At 43.0% G+C, this 21,232-nt stretch overlaps 1 protein-coding gene across 1 annotated transcript in view; it reads left to right on the top strand.

Annotated features, from left to right (window-relative positions):
- The first annotated feature begins 3,183 nt into the window (after window positions 1–3,183).
- SPTBN2 (spectrin beta, non-erythrocytic 2) overlaps window positions 3,184–21,232 on the top strand; it is a 151,616-nt gene continuing 133,567 nt past the window's right edge. The window contains exon 1 of the mRNA XM_069739881.1: window positions 3,184–3,405. The gene's annotated coding sequence lies outside the window, so the exon portion shown is untranslated. The remainder of the gene's footprint in view (window positions 3,406–21,232) is intronic.

The raw sequence follows: 21,232 nt of genomic DNA on the forward strand, positions 1-21,232 counted from the left end.
CCACTGAGCCACCACATACAGTGCTAACCACTGAGCCACCATATACAGTGCTGACCACTGAGCCACCGTATACAGTGCTAACCACTGAGCCACCGTATACAGTGCTAACCACTGAGCCACCATTTACAGTGCTAACCACTGAGCCACCATATACAGTGCTAACCACTGAGCCACCATATACAGTGCTGACCACTGAGCCACCACATACAGTGCTGACCACTGAGCCACCACATACAGTGCTAACCACTGAGCCACCATATACAGTGCTAACCACTGAGCCACCATATACAGTGCTGACCACTGAGCCACCACATACAGTGCTAACCACTGAGCCACCATATACAGTGCTAACCACTGAGCCACCATATACAGTGCTAACCACTGAGCCGCCATATACAGTGCTAACCACTGAGCCACCACACACAGTGCTAACCACTGAGCCACCACATAGAGTGCTGACCACTGAGCCACCACATACAGTGCTGACCACTGAGCCACCGTATACAGTGCTAACCACTGAGCCGCCATATACAGTGCTAACCACTGAGCCACCACATACAGTGCTAACCACTGAGCCACCACATAGAGTGCTGACCACTGAGCCACCACATACAGTGCTGACCACTGAGCCACCGTATACAGTGCTAACCACTGAGCCACCACATACAGTGCTAACCACTGAGCCACCATATACAGTGCTGACCACTGAGCCACCATATACAGTGCTAACCACTGAGCCACCATATACAGTGCTAACCACTGAGCCACCATATACAGTGCTAACCACTGAGCCACCATATACAGTGCTAACCACTGAGCCACCATATACAGTGCTAACCACTGAGCCACCATATACAGTGCTAACCACTGAGCCACCACATACAGTGCTAACCACTGAGCCGCCATTTACAGTGCTAACCACTGAGCCACCATTTAGGCTATATGCACATGTTCAGGATTTCTTACAGAAATTTCCTGAGCAAAACAGGACATTTTCTGCAAGAAATCCGCATGCATTTTTGCACATTTTTCTCGGGTTTTTTTTTTGTTGCGGTTTTTTTTGTGCTTTTTTCCGGAGGTTCCCAATGCAATAATATCGTGGGAAATCCGCGAAAAATCCGCAAAATTAATGAACATGCTGCGTTTTTTACTGCGATGCGTTTTTTTTCGCAGAAAAAAACATATCATGTGCATAAAAATTGCAGAATGCATTCTAAATGATGGGATGCATAATGTATGCGTTTTTTTCCGTGTTTTTATAGCGAAAAAAAACGTGAAAAATCTGCAACGTGTGCACACAGTCTTACAGTGCTAACCACTGAGCCACCATGCTGCCCTAATCATACCACGACTTGTACAAAAACTGTGATTTTATTTCTCACTCTTTGAAAATTTTTTATTTTAGCCATTCAGATCTACTTTCCTTCAATTCTATAAAATCACTAGATGGTGGCTCGATTCTAACGCATCGGGGATTCTAGAATATGTATGTAGTTTATTTATGAAGTTTTCAGAATAATGCAATTTATACACAGGATTCAGCTGGCCAATTTGGTTCAAATTCCGCGCCAATTCACGGGCGGACTGCGACTGCCGCTGATTGTTCGCGGCTGGGCGTGACCAATCAGTGAAGCCGGGGCCGGCTCCAGGTTTTTGAGGGCCCCGGGGGAAAGAGTCTCAGTGGGCCCCCTCTTTAAGGCTGCCGTCACACTAGCAGTATTTGGTCAGTATTTTACATCAGTATTTGTAAGCCAAAACCAGGAGTGGAACAATCAGAGGAAAAGTATAATAGAAACATATGAACCACTTCTGGATTTATCACCCACTCCTGGTTTTGGCTACAAATACTGATGAGAAATACTGACCAAATACTGCTAGTGTGACCGCAGCCTTACACATACCACGATTCATGATGCACAGATACAGCAGAGAAATATAGCACAGCCAAGTAGCATATAACACAGCCCACGTAGTATATAACAGCCCACGTAGTATATAGCACAGCTGACATAGTATATAACATAGCCACGTAGTATATAGCACAGCCACGTAGTATATTGCCGAGCCACGTAATATATAGCACAGACACGCAGTATATAGCACAGACACGCAGTATATAGCACAGACACATAGTATATTGCACAGCCACTTAGTATATTGCACAGCCACTTAGTATATTGCACAGCCACGTAATATATTGCACAGCCACGTAGTATATAGCACAGACACGTAGTATATTGCACAGCCATGTATATTACCCAGCCACGTAGTATATAGCAGAGACGTAGTATATAACACTGCCCATGCAGTATATAACCCAGGCCACGTAGTATAGAGCACAGCAATGTAGTATATTGCCCAGCCACGTAATATATACCACAGCCACGTAGTATATAGCACAGCCCACATAGTATATTGCACAGAGATGTAGTATATAACACAGCCCACGCAGTATATAACACAGCCCACGTAGTATATAGCAATGTGGGCACCATATCCCTGTTAAAAAAAAGAATTAAAATAAAAAATCATTATATACTCACCTTCCGTCGGTCCCCTGGATCCAGCCCAGGCGTTTACCGAAGCTCCTCGCGACGCTCCGGTCCCAAGAGTGCATTGCAGTCTCGCGAGATGACGACGTAGCGGTCTCGCGAGACCGCTACGTCATCATCTTGCGAGACTGCAATGCATCGACTGGACCATCGCGAGGGCTGGATCCGGGGGGCCGACAGAAGGTGAGTATATAATGATTTTTTATTATTTTTAACATTAGATCTTTTTACTATTGATGGGGAGGAAGGAGCGGCCATTTTGGGCCGCACTGTGCCCGTCACTGATTGGTCGTGGCTGTTTGACCACGACCAATCAGCGACTTGGGATTTCTGTGACAGACAGACGTAAGTGACCCTTAGTCAATTATATAGTAGATACAGAATATACAAAAAATATGAAGCAACCCCTCGATATTCTGAGTGTATCAGTTTCCTAAAACGTTAATATCATTACATCTAAACAGAGAGGGATAAAGTTCGTGCACCCCTGTGTCCAGCCTTCCCTCTCTGCAGCTCATTTTGTGCTGGCTATTACCCCTCACTTTTCTGTGCATCCCTTTCTCTACCCATCTGGTCTCCTCCCTCGCCCTCCATCCACACAGCAGCCCTGCCCCCTCCATCCTTTCTCTACAGAAGCTATGACATCTGATTCATTCTATCCCTCCCTCTCCATTGCTTCTGTACCAGGCTCATAAACAGCTCTGCCTGCTGCACATTTAATAGCCTTTTTTTTTTCTGCCCATTTGTATTCTATTCCCCCCATTCCTCCATGGTCCAGCGCCTGGTCGGTTTTCTTTAGGATGCCTCTCTTCTTTTTGTAAGCACCAGGCCTATGATTCTACATGCAGGAGAGGTAGGTTCCATCTGCTGATTTCAGCCATTCCTGGGTTTAGAAGCCAGGGGCCTGGCTCTGCATGTGTTCTACCTTTCCCATTCTTCTACCCTTCGTCCATTGTCTTTTTTCTTTTTTTTGTTGCCTGGAACCATTGCTTTTATATGGACCCAGATACAGAATAATATTGTCGACAGCGTACATTACAAAGCAGAGCTCCTATTGTCTGTGTATGTTCATTCATGTATTATTGATGCAAAAACAATAGGGCTTATTTCGGATTAGGCGGTTGTAACATTGTATTCTCCATGCTCTCTGTGCTGGGGGGGGTTTGCTGTCATGTCATTATCCTGACCCATGTATGTATCATTATCCTGACCCATGGATGTATCATTATCCTGACCCATGGATGTATCATTATCCTGACCCATGGATGTATCATTATCCTGACCCATGGATGTATCATTATCCTGACCCATGGATGTATCATTATCCTGACCCATGGATGTATCATTATCCTGACCCATGGATGTATCATTATCCTGACCCATGGATGTATCATTATCCTGACCCATGGATGTATCATTATCCTGACCCATGTATGTATCATTATCCTGACCATGTATGTATCATTATCCTGACCCATGGATGTATCATTATCCTGACCCATGGATGTATCATTATCCTGACCCATGGATGTATCATTATCCTGACCCATGTATGTATCATTATCCTGACCATGTATGTATCATTATCCTGACCATGGATGTATCATTATCCTGACCATGTATGTATCATTATCCTGACCATGTATGTATCATTATCCTGACCCATGGATGTATCATTATCCTGACCCATGGATGTATCATTATCCTGACCCATGGATGTATCATTATCCTGACCCATGGATGTATCATTATCCTGACCATGTATGTATCATTATCCTGACCCATGTATGTATCATTATCCTGACCCATGGATGTATCATTATCCTGACCCATGGATGTATCATTATCCTGACCATGTATGTATCATTATCCTGACCATGTATGTAACATTATCCTGACCATGTATGTAACATTCTGGTGATGCATCTATTGTTAGGAAATGACCGATGAATCCTAAAGGCGTTAAAGTGGCTGCAGCATTTCAGGTTCAGCTGTAATCCCGAAAGCTCAGAGATAATTCAACTTTACAATGTAGCAACATGGAACATAACGGAACCTTTCCTGATTTCTATTTATTTATAATAATAGAATTCGTCAGGGTCTCGTGTCGTCATTTCATTCCATGTTATCTCGGTGGTGGCCGATATGTATCGGAATCGTTATATAACTGATACAACAAGTTGATGTTCAGGAAGGAATATGTGGACACCAGCTCCTTCGTTTTGTAGATTATTTGGCATCTCTGAATTAAGTCACATGGTTTATTTATGATTTGATGGTTTTTATGTGAAGTCCTACTTTTCTGGGACTTTTTCTTGATATTCTTAGGTCAATGCATATATTTGTTTATACTGGGTTTTTTTTTATAATCAGAGGTAGCAGATGCTGAAACTAGTTATTTACAGGAACACTGAACCCAACACTGCCCATAATAGTACAGCATTGATAAACAAGCTGTTATTCAGCGGCTTAACTAGAGTCTGGTGGACCCCGGCGCAAAATTTGGACCTGGGCCCCCACCTGCATGTTGGTCAGATGTATAGGCCTTTGTAGCGTCTGAGGTCCTATAAAGACATACATCTTTGCCCCCAAGTAATAATGTCCCTCCTCATCCTGCTCCCCTTCCTGGTATAATGTCCCCCATCCTGGGACCCTTAGGCCGGGTTCACACTGCGTTAACAGCAGCCCGTTGCTGTTAACGCAAGTGCCGATATGTCAGCACGCTAGCGCAGATAGAGCTAGCAGATGCTCTATCTGCGCTAGCAGTGACGGACCCGGAAACGCTGCAGCCCGCGTCCCAGGGTCCGTCACTCAATGACGGCGCATTGCTAGCGCACGCCCATTGTGGGCGTGCGCTAGCGATGCGTCCGTGATAGGACTTAATGGCAGCGTTAACGGACTGCGTTACACCGCGTTATGCCGCGGTGTAACGTAGTCCGTCTAACGGACGCCAAAGATGCAATGTGAACCCAGCCTTACTGGGATAATGTCCCTAATCCTTGTATAATGTTCCCATTCTGGTATAATGTCCCCCATATTGATATAATGTCCAACATCCTGTATAATGTCCCTCATCCTGGTATAATATCCTTTATCCTGGTATAATGTCCCCATCCTGCTATAATATCCTTTATCCTGGCATAATGTCCCCCATCCTGGTATAATGTCTCCCATCCTGGTATAATATCCTCTATCCAGGTATAATGTCCCCATCCTGGTATAATATCCTGTATCCTAGTATAACGTCCCTATCCTGGTATAATATCCTTTATCCTGGCATAATGTCCCCCATCCTGGTATAATATCCTTTATCCTGGTATAACGTCCCCATCCTGGTATAATGTTCCCCATCCTGGTATAATATCCTCTATCTTGGCATAATGTCCCCCATCTTGGTATAATGTCTCCCATCCTGGTATAATATCCTCTATCCAGGTATAATGTCCCCATCCTGGTATAATATCCTCTATAAAGGTATAATGTCCCCATCCTGGTATAATATCCTCTATCCTTGTATAATGTCTCCATCATGGTATAATGTCTCCCATCCTGGTATAATATCCTCTATCCTGGTATAATGTCCCCATCCTAGTATAATTTTCCGCATCCTGGTATAATGTCCCCCATCCTAGTATAATGTTGCTCATCCTGGTATAATATCCTCTATCCAGGTATAATGTCCCCATCCTGGTATAATATCCTCTACCCTGGTAGAATGTTCCCATCCTGGTATAATATCCTCTATCCTGGTATAATGTCCCCATCCTGGTATAATGTTCCCCATCCTGGTATAATATCCTCTATCCAGGTATAATGTCCCCATCCTGGTATAATATCCTCTATCCTGGTATAATGTTCTCCATCCTGGTATAATATCCTCTATCCTGGTATAATGTCCCCATCCTGGTATAATGTTCCCCATCCTGGTATAATATCCTCTATCCAGGTATAATGTCCCCATCCTGGTATAATATCCTCTATCCTGGTATAATGTTCTCCATCCTGGTATAATATCCTCTATCCTGGTATAATGTCCCCATCCTGGTATAATGTTCCCCATCCTGGTATAATATCCTCTATCCAGGTATAATGTCCCCATCCTGGTATAATATCCTCTATCCTGGTATAATGTTCTCCATCCTGGAATAATATCCTCTATCCAGGTATAATGTCCCCCATCCTGGTATAATATCCTCTATCCTGGTATAATGTCCCCATCCTGGTATAATATCCTCTATCCTGGTATAATGTCCCCCATCCTAGTATAATGTTCCTCATCCTGGTATAATATCCTCTATCCAGGTATAATGTCCCCATCCTGGTATAATATCCTCTACCCTGGTAGAATGTCCCCATCCTGGTATAATATCCTCTATCCTGGTATAATGTCCCCATCCTGGTATAATGTTCCCCATCCTGGTATAATATCCTCTATCCAGGTATAATGTCCCCATCCTGGTATAATATCCTCTATCCTGGTATAATGTTCTCCATCCTGGTATAATATCCTCTATCCTGGTATAATGTCCCCATCCTGGTATAATGTTCCCCATCCTGGTATAATATCCTCTATCCAGGTATAATGTCCCCATCCTGGTATAATATCCTCTATCCTGGTATAATGTTCTCCATCCTGGTATAATATCCTCTATCCTGGTATAATGTCCCCATCCTGGTATAATGTTCCCCATCCTGGTATAATATCCTCTATCCAGGTATAATGTCCCCATCCTGGTATAATATCCTCTATCCTGGTATAATGTTCTCCATCCTGGAATAATATCCTCTATCCAGGTATAATGTCCCCCATCCTGGTATAATATCCTCTATCCTGGTATAATGTCCCCATCCTGGTATAATATCCTCTATCCTGGTATAATGTCTCCATCATGGTATAATGTTCTCCATCCTGGAATAATATACTCTATCCAGGTATAATGTCCCCCATCCTGGTATAATATCCTCTATCCAGGTATAATGTCCCCATCCTGGTCTAATGTCCCCATCCTGGTATAATGTCCCATGCAGCATGGCGTCCTCCTCTTTACCTGGTACAGGACCCAGCAGCTGACTTAAGCGTGGTGGCACAAACAGCACTTGACACTGCCATACACCAAGCATCACTGGCAAGTTGACGTCTGCTGCCGGCCTCTGAATGGCCGACTGCGTGTATTTCAATGCAGGGAGTCGACGGATCTCTGTGCCACAATACATTTCAGCTGAATGTGCATCCAAGGACGCACATCCAGATGAAATTGGCGTCGGCGGCCCCCCTCCTGCAAGGGACCATTTATGTTCGCACTCTCTGCGGCCGCGATCATTACTGGTATTCAGTTCATGTAAATGAATGTTATGTGACAACAAGTAGTGATCTTAGAGGCGGACATATTTCTGGACCTCCTGTCAATAAGGGAGGGCATGAACGTTAGGCTTTCCCCAGCGGAAATGGCTGATAATGTAGAAAAATAGATTGCGTTCAACTTGCAAGCACAAATGTAAAAACGTTAGACTGGCAGTTTCTTGCAGTTTACCTGCAGTCCCATGTAAAATCTCAGATTTTATCATCTGATCTCCTGATAAATTGGCCCCAATGACTCATCTTCTATACGTCCATATAAATGACCGTTCTCTATCTCATAAAGAGAGGGCGGCCCGGTTAAGTGATGAGAACCTCAAAATTATAACATTATGGGATAAGAGGACTATGTGATATTAAGCCACTTTGCCTGTGGAGGGAGGGAGACCCAGCTGTTCTGAGACCCCACAAGCATCAAAAGGCTTTATATTGTTACATATAATCTCATTTAGTTCATTCTGCCTGGGTGGTTTTACTTTAGATTAATCCTTCAAAGATTTAGTTATTCTTCCCGTTAACAGAATTATCTACAAAAAAAAAGAAATAATGAATAACAGCAGATTTTAGCTAATAATTTCCATTTTTGGTGATTTGTTTTACTGTGAAGTTATTATTGTGTTTCGGATTTTTTTCTTACTATTAAGTATAAATTATTTTTTTTTTTACAATGGAGTTTGCAAACTTATTCGGATAGATGTGTAGGATGATGGCAAATGGCTGTTCATGTAGAGGAATTCCATGTGGCATCCATTTGGGGCCGGTATGTGGTTACCACATGAAAGCTGTTCGAGATGAAAGCTGACGGTGTCGCTGACAGCAGCTACCAGGCCTCCTGCTGTCACTCGCGGCAGGAAATATGGGGCAGGATTATCTTTACCTTGTAATATTAGGAACTTGTGTAAAACATTTCGTAGAAGTGAATTTGTAGAATTTACATCTTTTGCAACCTGATTCCGTAATCAAGCTTAAAGGGGTTTTCCAGTTTCCGGCTATCTTTGTATGTTCTGTGCCGTAGATTTGGATTGGGCTAGCAGAGGCCATGCACGACCCAGCCCTCCTGCCCATCAGGGGAAAAAACTAGTGGAGAATGGGGTCCCCAAATGCCAAGTTCTGGCAATGTATGGGGGTCCCCAGCCATGATACCACTCCAATCTTGCCATTATTATATATCCAGTACATTTATGTAAACCTGAAAACCTTTAAAAGAAATCTTACGCATTAGTCAAAAGTTGGCCAACACGCGATTCAATCAAAACGTTCGTTCATTGGGTGAAAATTAATATTTAGTGATTGTTTTAAATGGCTGGTGACACATTGTCTGTAGAGAGAATCGCTAGACCTTGACCTATCTTTCTAGAAAAGAACAAACTGAGAACGTTCCCAGAAATCCGATATGTGTACAGACAGTTTTAATGACTGCAACTGCTAATATGAACTAAAATGTATCTGACGGCATTGGTGTAACAGTCGATCAACCATCAGCATATGTTTTTTGTATAGAGTTGGTCAGTAAAGTGTTGTATTTTTGAACCCAATAAAATAACTACATATTGACCTAAAGCAGATCAAACTTTATGCTGCCGTGCTGTTTCAATTCCTAATTCAAGCTCCTTTAGAAGCTCCTTCCATCTGCTGCTCAGTAAGGTTGATACACTGGTTTCGAATAATCTGTATGGGAGTTTCCCTTTTGGAGCATCTCAGCGTCCTTCACATGCCCAGGTTGTTTGATTTCAGTGTACGGATCTTGCTGAGCAGCAGCTGAAAGGAGCTTCTAAAGGAGCTTGAACTTGGCATTGAAACAGCACTTGAAGCCTAGAGTTTGGGAGAGAATTAGGCAAAATACATTAACGGAGTATTTTACAAACACTCATAACTTTGGAATGACTGATGAATAATTATATTCATAAAAAAAGTTTAGGTACTCTATTAATCTGTACTGTAGGTCTGTATAGTACCTCTGTGAAAATCTGATATTATATGGAAGCATGCAATGGAACATGATGTAATTTATTTTCTCATAGATTCAGCATACTGTATTATGGAGGTATCCTCCACTAAAAGCAATATACTCACAAAGACTTCTACTGCAGCACATGAAATGTCTATATCCACATGGCATAGAAACATAGTGACAGCATGAGTCACTGTATAGGCTCCATGATCATGATTTTTCAAGGTTTAATCTTTAATTCAAGCTCCTTTAGAAGCTGCTTTCAACTGCTGCTCAGCACGATCGATACGCTATGTTTAGTAGCAGATGTTTCCGAAAGTGCAAATTGGTTCACCTTGATGGACATGTATCTTTTTTTTCAACCATTTGTGAAAAATACCAGGAATCCAGACATTTTTTCAGATTAAAAATATGCAAAAACTTTATTGTAGAGTTAAATTAAACAGGACATTCCCAGTACTGTAAAAATATAAAAGCCGTTCTGACGCGTTTCGAACTAATCCATAGGATGAGTATTAGTTCGAAATGCGTGGGAAAAAACAAGTTAATATATTTACAGCACTATTTTATTTAACTCTACGATAAAATTTTTGCATATTTTTAATCGGAAAAAAATGGCTATTTTTCACCCCGATTGCTACCATTTTTCAGGAGAGGTTTTTTCATTTTTTTTTTTCATTATGGATCACAACTTTTTCTTATGTGCCTCATAAACAACAATCGACACAGGTGTCCTACCAATCTAATATCAACGGCCTTTTTTTTTAAGAATACGTCAACAATTTTAAAGTAATTGTCCCATAAAGAAAATTGTATAACCATAGCTGAAACGCGTTGGTTTGATAACCCGGGAGGAACCGCAAGCATTTTTAATGATGCCAACTAAACATTGAAGATTTAAATCTACCTTCGATCCTTCTCTGAAGATTTTATTTATCGCCTATCCATAGCTTTTTTGATAATTGTATGATCATTGGGGGTCCTGATGTTGTGTTCTCCACTGATTATGAGAACAAGGGTCGCGCTCAGTGGGAAAAACAAGATAATAATCTTGAAGTTGTGATACCTTCTAAAATAGTTCTGAGCATGTGCAACAACTGCTCTGTTCACATTCTATAATAGTGGAACATAAAGTCCATTCATACGAGGGATCGCTCCGTGTTCTCGGGATCACGGCGTCTCACCAGTTATACATTTATCATCTATTTTGTGGAAAAGCGATAAATGTTGTTTATAGGACAACCCCTTTAAGGCCCCAAATAACCCTTTTAATGACTTTTCCATATGGGAAGACATCCAGAAATTGATGTTTCCTGATGTGGGCACTTAAGAGATAGATGTGAATCTCATAACGTTGGAACATGTACAAGTAAGCCATTTGTTTGTCAATCAGTTTCCTTCTGTTACGAGGGATTCCGATCCAAGTTTGCTTTGAGTCTTGGAGATTATTCAATTTGAGGATTAAGTCCCCTCCGTTTTCAGACCTTGAGGGTCTCAGCTTTGAGACAAAAGGACAAAAAGTAGCAGGATGTTGAAACGACGCCTTTCAGATTACTAGCAAGAAGAATTTAGGGTTGATAAAATATATATCCATCTATGTATGAGATCACGCGGATGCATTTATTATAAATTAAGGAACACAAATGACTCATTTTGTTAATTTATTCATTTTCTGATTTGGATACAAATATATGTAAATATATCATCCTCCTCACTACCCGGGAATGTTCAGGGATTTTTCATTTTTTGGTTTCTCCTCCCCTTCGTTTAAGAGCCATAACATACTGAACATGGCCAATATTGTCCGAGACCCTGGTGTTTTAATTACTCCCACTTAATCCCTTAGATTCCTTGGTTATTAGCGGCTGTGACATCTAAGCGGTTGGACAGAAACTGAGGACTCTTGTTGTGCGATCACCAATAATGCTGACAAGTCTAACACCCCGCACTTCAGAAGTATTGCATTTTAGTATTTAAGTGTTCAAGCCATCAAAGCCTCAAGGAGGAAAAAAAAATTAAAAAGTGTAATAAAATGTTTAAAAATATTAGCCAAAAATTGAAAAAAAAAATCCAATTGAAAATGCTTTATTATGGCAAAAAAAAAAAAAAAATAAGAAAAAGATACACATAATTGGTATTTCCATGTCCGTAATGAGGTAATCACATTATTTACAGCCCCCCGCTCCGAAAAAAAAAGTAAAAACATCAAGGTTGAATTACTGTTTTTGTCCATCCCATCTCACAAATAAAGCCTTAGAAAAAAAAAAAAGTTATTAAAGATCTAACATATAACCCCAATTGGTACCCCAAAAAATGTTAACTTGCCCCAAAAATAGGAACAATTCTCACATATATATAAAAGCAAGGAAAAAAAAGTAGTGGCAACAGAAAAAAAACAATGTATTTATTATGCAAAAGTGTTAAAAGAAAGGAAAAAAAAACTGTATAAATTTGGTAATGCCAATAATCGCAGTGACCAGCACAATAAAGTGAACGTAATTTACGCAGGTGTACGGCAGGTTACGTTACTGATTTGCACTCAGAACTTGTAATTTCATAAGATTTGTGCAAATTTTGCAAAAGACTTCAAACTCTAAGGTGTAAATTATTATTCTACAGTATTTCTTAAAAAAGGGATTGTCGAGAACCTTTGGCCTATTCTTAGGATAGGTCATCAATACTAGATTGATGGTAACAGTTGATTGGCGGGTGTGCTGAGTGTCGCACCACAACGATCTGGTATTGATGACCTATCCTAAGGGTAGGCCATCAATATTAAGGTACCAGACACTCCCTTTAAGCTATATTTTACCATTCACCTTTCCACGTGTCTAGGAGACGAGAGGCATGTATCGCCAAAAAGTGCTTTCACAGGACTGGCGGCCGCAGCTTTTTCCCTTCTCTCTTTGGAGAACCCATGCATGCTTGGCCAAGTCCGGTGTGCATGTGTGTAAGAGTATAGAGTGTAGGGTATAGAGTGTAGGGTATAGAGTGTAGGGTATAGAGTGTAGGGTATAGAGTGTAGGGTATAGAGTGTAGGGTATAGAGTGTAGGGTATAGAGTGTATGGTATAGAGTGTACAGTGTAGGGTATAGAGTGTAGGGTATAGAGTGTAGAGTGTAGGGTCCGGAGAAATAGCCATTAACTACTACCTATCTAAGTTATATGGCCACCTTAAGTAATGTAGAAAGGCAGATGGATGAGGCCACTTCAGCTATATGCGACCTGCCAACCTTTGTCTAAAGCTTTGCTTAATTGGATTAATGTGACGAGAGTTCATGGGGATAGCTGGATTTCCATTGAGTGACTCAGCGACACGTCAGTTGTTGACTGATCAACTTTCGAGACACCACATTTCACCTTCATTCCATGTGTGGAACATAACAGAATGATGCGTGTGATACTGTGCAGCCTGTCAGTCTATTGATCCCTCTAAAAAGTAAGTAAAATGAGGTTTACAAATCATCTGAAATTCATAATGCGATATATTTAGGATGTACTCTGCACCCCATCTTGACTGAAAGAAAAAAAAAAATGTAGAAATTTTTGCAAATTTATTAAAAAAAGAAAAATTGATATATCACATGGTCATAAGTATTCAGACCCTTTGCTCAGAATTGAGTAGAAGCACATTTTGAGCTAGTACAGCCATGAGTCTTCTTGGGAATGATGAAACAAGTTTTTCACACCTGGATTTGGGGATCCTCTGCCATTCTTCCATGCAGATCCTCTCCAGTTCCGTCAGGTTGGATGGTGAACGTTGGTGGACGCCATTTTCAGGTCTCTCCAGAGATGCTCAATTGGGTTTAGGTCAGGGCTCTGGCTGGACCAGTCAAGAATGGTCACAGAGTTGTCCTGAAGCCAGTCCTTTGTTATTTTAGCTGTGTCCTTAGGGTCATTGTCTTGTTGGAAGGTGAACCTTCTGCCAAGTCTGAGGTCCAGAGCACTCTGGAAGAGGTTTTCATCCAGGATATCTCTGTAGTTGGCCGCATTCGTGTTTCCTTCAATGACAACCAGTCGTCCTGTCCCTGCAGCTGAAAAACACCCCATTGCATGATGCTGCCACCACCATGTTTCACTGTTGGGATTGTATTGGGCAGTTGATGAGCAGTGCCTGGTTTTCTCCACACATACCACCTAGAATTATCACCAAAATCTTCGTCTCATCAGACCAGAGAATCTTATTTCTCATAGTCTGGGAGTCCTTCATGTGTTTTTTAGCAAACTCTTTGCGGGCTTTCATATGTCTTGCACTGAGGAGAGGCTTCTGTTGGGCCACTCTGCCATAAAGGCCCGACTGGTGGAGGGCTGCACTGATAGTTGACTTTGTGGATCTTTCTCCCATCTCCCTACTGCATCTCTGGAGCTCAGCCACAGTGATCTTGGAGTTCTTCTTTACCTCTCTCACCGAGGCTCTTCTCCCACGATTGCTCAGTTTGGCTGGATGTCCAGGTCTAGGAAGACTTCTGGTGGTCCCAAACTTCTTCCATTTAAGGATTATGGAGGCCACTGTGCTCTTAGGAACCTTGAGAACTGCAGAAATTCTTTTGTGATCTTGGCCAAATCTGTGCCTTGCCACAATTCTGTCTCTGAGCTCCTTGGCTGGTTCCTTTGATCTCATGATTCTCATTTGGTCTGACATGCACTGTGAGCTGCGAGGTCTTATATAGACAGTTGTGTGCCTTTCCAAATCAAGTCCTATCAGTTTATTTAAACACAGTTGGCCTCCAATGAAGGAGTAGAACCATCTCAAGGAGGATCACAAAGAAATGGACAGCATGTGACTTAAATATGAGTGTCTGAGCAAAGGGGCTGAATACTTATGACCTTGTGATATTTCAGTTTTTCTTTTTAATAAATTTGCAAAAATTTCGTACTTTTTTGAATTTACCAAATGGCTGCTATGAAACAAAGAGTGAAAAATTGAAAGAGGTCTGAACACTTTCTGTACCCACTGTATATATATATATATACAACACTCAGCATAAATGAGTACACCCCCTTTGAAAAGTAACATTTTCATCAATATCTCACTGAACACAAAAATAATTCCCCCCCAAAAAATAAATAAATATATATATATATATATATATATATATATACACACACAATGCAGACCAAAAGTTTGGACACACCTTCTCATTTAAAGATTTTTCTGTATTTTCAGGACTATGACAATTGTACATTCACATTGAAGGCATCAAAACTATGAATTAACACATGTGGAATTATATACTTAACAAAAAAGTGTGAAACAACTGAAATTATGTCTTATATTCTAGGTTCTTCAAAGTAGCCACCTTTTGCTTTGATGACTGCTTTGCACACTCTTGGCATTCTCTTGATGAGCTTCAAGAGGTAGTCACTGGGAATGGTTTTCACTTCACAGGTGTGCCCTGTCAGGTTTAATAAGTGGGATTTCTTGCCTTATAAATGGGGTTGGGACCATCAGTTGTGTTGTGCAGAAGTCTGGTGGATACACAGCTGATAGTCCTACTGAATAGACTGTTAGAATTTGTATTATGGCAAGAAAAAAGCAGCTAAGTAAAGAGCAAGAGTCACCTCTGCTTCTGAGGATAAGTTTATCCGAGTCTCCAGCCTCAGAAATCTCAGGTTAACAGCAGCTCAGATTAGAGACCAGGTCAATGCCACACAGAGTTCTAGCAGCAGACACATCTCTACAACAACTGTTAAGAGGAGACTTTGTGCAGCAGGCCTTCATGGTAAAACAGCTGCTAGGAAACCACTGCTAAGGACAGGCAACAAGCAGAAGAGACTTGTTTGGGCTAAAGAACACAAGGAATGGACATTAGACCAGTGGAAATCTGTGCTTTTGTCTGATGAGACCAAATTTGAGATCTTTGGTTACAACCACAGTGTCTTTGTGCAACGCAGAAAAGGTGAACGGATGGACTCTACATGCCTGGTTCCCACCGTGAAGCATGGAGGAGGAGGTGTGATGGTGTGGGGGTGCTTTGCTGGTGACACTGTTGGGGATTTATTCAAAATTGAAGGCATACTGAACCAGCATGGCTACCACAGCATCTTGCACCGGCATGCTATTCCATCCGGTTTGCGTTTAGTTGGACCATCATTTATTTTTCAACAGGACAATGACCCCAAACACACCTCCAGGCTGTGTAAGGGCTATTTGACCAAGAAGGAGAGTGATGGGGTGCTACGCCAGATGACCTGGCCTCCACAGTCACCAGACCTGAACCCAATCGAGATGGTTTGGGGTGAGCTGGACCGCAGAGTGAAGGCAAAAGGGCCAACAAGTGCTAAGCATCTCTGGGAACTCCTTCAAGATTGTTGGAAGACCATTCCCGGTGACTACCTCTTGAAGCTCATCAAGAGAATGCCAAGAGTGTGCAAAGCAGTCATCAAAGCAAAAGGTGGCTTCTTTGAAGAACCTAGAATATAAGACATATTTTCAGTTGTTTCACACTTTTTTTAAGTATATAATTCCACATGTGTTAATTCATAGTTTTGATGCCTTCAGTGTGAATGTACAATTTTCATAGTCATATAAATATAGAAAAATGTACTGTACTTCTCAACATTGAAATTGCAACTCCAAAAAGGAAAACTGTTGGAATTAGTGAAATCACAGTATGGATAGAGAAGTTAATCATATTTGATGAAATGATGAAAAGAAATGGAAATAATGTTTTCAAAACATCTCGATTGATTCAGTCTGGAGTATGAGCGCTACATATAGAAATCCCCGCACTTACAGCCTCGGCTGCTATCAGTGAAGTTATTAATGGTCGTCTGATGAATGTTCTGCTGCTCTGATCATCAAGATCCACTGCTGGCAGCTCCTGTGTAATTGCGGAATAATGCAGATTTGCTCAATGGTAGACAAGTCTGGAGATGCTGCAGCCATAGGAGAACATTTAGGCCACACAGGCTGGGCACAATGCGGCCTGGTGTTGTTATGTTGAAAGACGGCTCTTGGGACAGTTTCACGTTCCCTCGTGAAGGTTTCTTCATGTTGTTGCCCACGTGGTCTCCGAACTAATCTCCGGCTATTATTCCACCCAAGACAAAAGCGAGACTTATTGTTGAAGAGGTTAGACCTCCATTGCCGTCTTGCTTTGCTCCATCATAACCTCTGAGATCGGTAGCGTGAGGTCAGTGGAGCCCCTGTAGCTGGATATCTGCCTCATAGCCCAATGTCACGATGGTTTGTGTAGACATTGGCACCTAAATCCTTACCGTACATGTACCACGGCGCGCAACCAATTTTTTTCAGGCTAACACGATGGCCTGAAAGTATCCCATAATCACATAGGTTACTCCAAGACTGATAATAATGACATTGTCTTCTTATTATATACATCTAACTTTATTGCATAGATCTGGGCCATACATTAAAAAAGTACCAAATACCTGGTATAACCAGTAATTTACATAAAGGTCTAACCATGATTAACCCGGCCAATTTTTGTTCTTATTTTATTCTTATTGCTCCCCTGAGTATTTCTTTTGTGTAGTCTTTTTTTTTTTAATTAGCTATAAAGCTCCAGAAGGAAAAAAAAAGTAACATAAAAATGAACACTAAGGGGAGCAGCAGGAATAAGTTTAGACCAAAAATTCACTTTTGACCTGATGACAGGAGTTTGGAAGTCTCCAGTGTTAAATTGTATCACTTGTATATTTTCTAGAATTATAAATGTTTAACCCTGCTGTTGTCTTCGGTCTGGGGAGACCGATTTTGAACTTTGGTATTTTTGGGGGCGTTCAAGATGCGGTTCTGAAACTTGTGGTTGATTGACTTAAATGAGGAGGGGTCGGTCGGCCACGGGTTTCAGAGCCGCATCTTGAATATTTTAAAGAATATTGAAGTTCAAGGTCGGTCGTTTTTGACCGAAGACAACAGCAGGGTTAATTAAGCTACTGTATTTCCTTTTTGTTTGTTGCATTGTAATACTTTGTAGGTTATCCTGTTCTACAATAATCAATCATCGCACTGACGGCTAAAATGTCACTCACCTCCTCAACATATCTCAAAGTTGCGAAACACTCACTTTACAGACTCCACCACCTTTCATTATCTTACTGGTCTCACTCCCTTGCCTACATTTTGACACATCGATCGTTAGGAGATGGTTATTCCTGCACATCACGTGTTTCCCTTTCTCATCAGTCATGAAATCTATATCATCTACGCAATCATATTTCATAATGGTCGTGATTAAATCTTCTTTATTTTAGCCTCTTGGGATAAAAGGACTAAGACATGAGATTAAACTAAAATATACATATATATTAGAAATCCATCAGAAAAAAACAATTCACTCACATCCATTCAAGCAGTAACCTGAAAATAAAAAAAAACATACATGTCCATATCAAAATAAGAACAAGTACACCAACAGCATGCCACAATAACAATTAAAGAGAACTTGTCGTCTGGCACAAAAGGTTACCTTTTTTGCTCTTGTTTTATTCCCAGTGCTACCCTGAGTATTTTAGTTTTTGTTTTTTGTAAATCCGCCTTACGGTTCCAGAGATATGGGTCTTTTTATTTGGCGCTAACTTGTAGAAAGAGGTGTGGCTCACCGAGTAATTATGCAAAGCAGCCAAAAGACACGCCCCCGAGGATCCTGTTAAACACGCCCCTGTGGAAAAGACCATAAAAATTAGCATTATTTGATGCTGTATGGTGGATTTATAAACAAAACAAAAGCCGGAATATGCAAGCACGAATAAAATAGGAACAAAAACTGTACACTTGATTTGGTGACAAATTCTCCTTAAATTTATTTATTTTACTTCCTTCGATAGCACCATTAAAGAAGTTGTCAATTACTTGGACAATTCCTTGTCATACGCCACCCTTGGTCCCAATAAAAAAAAAAAGAAGCTTCACCTTCCATCACGATGCCGTTCCAGCAGTGACGCCGGTGGGGCGTCGGGCACCACGTGTCATGCAACCACATGAGAGCCCCACAACAGCGAGTGCTGACACCGTGGAACAGCGCTAGCATGGGAGGTGAGTATAAGCATTTTTATTTCATCATGGCCAAGCGTGGGGTATGAGAAGGGGTTGTACCCTCCATAGCGCTTTATAGACATTATCATCACTGTCCCCATTGGGGCTCACAGTCTAGATTCCCTATCTATATGTCTTTGGAGTGTGAGAGGAAACCGGAGAACCCGGAGGAAACCCACGCAAACACGGAGAGAACATACAAACTCCTTGCAGATGTTGTCCTTGTCCTTGAATCCAGGATCCCAGCGCTGCATAGGAACAGTGCTAACCACTGAGCCATCATGCTGACAATCTGACCCATCTAAATGACCCATCTAAATGACCCATCTAATACCATCTTTGGTGCATTGATGGACATCAGTTGCTAAAATTATTGGTTCCCTTATCAAAATTTTTAATATATATAAAAAAGATTACAAAGTATTTCACATGGGTAATGTTAAAATGTGCCCACCGGATACACGGTAGAGAGGGTCCGTACTTTGTGTTTGGCCCTTTCTGATTGCAGCGATATCACACCCACAAAAAGTATCTGCAGATAGGTGCGATGACATTGGGCGAGGCAGGATAATCATATCGCCCTGTCGGTAAATAGTAATATGTAATTATCGCACTTTACAAGTGATGATGAATCAAGTCTTTGTCTGTAACAGCGCTGTGCTCCATGTGCGATGATACATTGCTAGGCATAGTGCTGCATTTCTCACCTAATAGAAATATGCAATAAATGTGCAGTAATTAGGCTACAGCAATATCTGTAGGATATGACACTTACGAAGAGAAGGAAAAAGGAAGGGAGCTCCATATTACAGAAATCCGTAAGGTGGTTGACTAATTTCAGGAAAGTGGATCCCTTTCTGTGTAAAATATCTAAAATAATAAACTCAGTGGCTCTCACCTTCCCTGAGTGCAGCGCCGGCTCTCACCTTCTCTGAGTGCAGCGCCGGCTCTCACCTTCTCTGAGTGCAGCGCCGGCTCTCACCTTCTCTGAATGCAGCGCCGGCTCTCACCTCTGAGTGCAGCGCCGGCTCTCACCTTCTCTGAATGCAGCGCCGGCTCTCACCTCTGAGTGCAGCGCCGGCTCTCACCTTCTCTGAATGCAGCGCTGGCTCTCACCTCTGAGTGCAGCGCCGGCTCTAACCTTCTCTGAATGCAGCGCTGGCTCTCACCTCTGAGTGCAGCGCCGGCTCTCACCTTCTCTGAGTGCAGCGCTGGCTCTCACCTCTGAGTGCAGCGCCGGCTCTCACCTTCTCTGAATGCAGCGCTGGCTCTCACCTCTGAGTGCAGCGCCGGCTCTCACCTTCTCTGAGTGCAGCGCCGGCTCTCACCTCCTCTGAGTGCAGCGCCGGCTCTCACCTCCTCTGAGTGCAGCGCCGGCTCTCACCTCCTCTGAGTGCAGCGCCGGCTCTCACCTTCTCTGAGTGCAGCGCCGGCTCTCACCTTCTCTGAGTGCAGCGCCGGCTCTCACCTCTGAGTGCAGCGCCGGCTCTCACCTTCTCTGAGTGCAGCGCCGGCTCTCACCTTCTCTGAGTGCAGCGCCGGCTCTCACCTTCTCTGAGTGCAGCGCCGGCTCTCACCTTCTCTGAGTGCAGCGCCGGCTCTCACCTTCTCTGAATGCAGCGCCGGCTCTCACCTCTGAGTGCAGCGCCGGCTCTCACCTTCTCTGAGTGCAGCGCCGGCTCTCACCTTCTCTGAGTGCAGCGCCGGCTCTCACCTCCTCTGAGTGCAGCGCCGGCTCTCACCTTCTCTGAATGCAGCGCCGGCTCTCACCTTCTCTGAGTGCAGCGCCGGCTCTCACCTTCTCTGAATGCAGCGCCGGCTCTCACCTTCTCTGAGTGCAGCGCCGGCTCTCACCTTCTCTGAGTGCAGCGCCGGCTCTCACCTGAGTGCAGCGCCGGCTCTCACCTTCTCTGAGTGCAGCGCCGGCTCTCACCTTCTCTGAGTGCAGCGCCGGCTCTCACCTCTGAGTGCAGCGCCGGCTCTCACCTTCTCTGAGTGCAGCGCCGGCTCTCACCTTCTCTGAGTGCAGCGCCGGCTTTCACCTTCCCTGAGTGCAGCGCCGGCTCTCACCTTCTCTGAGTGCAGCGCCGGCTCTCACCTCTGAGTGCAGCGCCGGCTCTCACCTTCTCTGAATGCAGCGCTGGCTCTCACCTCTGAGTGCAGCGCCAGCTCTCACCTTCTCTGAATGCAGCGCTGGCTCTCACCTCTGAGTGCAGCGCCGGCTCTCACCTTCTCTGAGTGCAGCGCCGGCTCTCACCTCCTCTGAGTGCAGCGCCGGCTCTCACCTCCTCTGAGTGCAGCACCGGCTCTCACCTCCTCTGAGTGCAGCGCCGGCTCTCACCTTCTCTGAATGCAGCGCCGGCTCTCACCTT

The sequence above is a fragment of the Ranitomeya imitator genome, chromosome 9 (assembly GCF_032444005.1).
Source record: "Ranitomeya imitator isolate aRanImi1 chromosome 9, aRanImi1.pri, whole genome shotgun sequence".
NCBI lineage: Eukaryota > Metazoa > Chordata > Amphibia > Anura > Dendrobatidae > Ranitomeya > Ranitomeya imitator.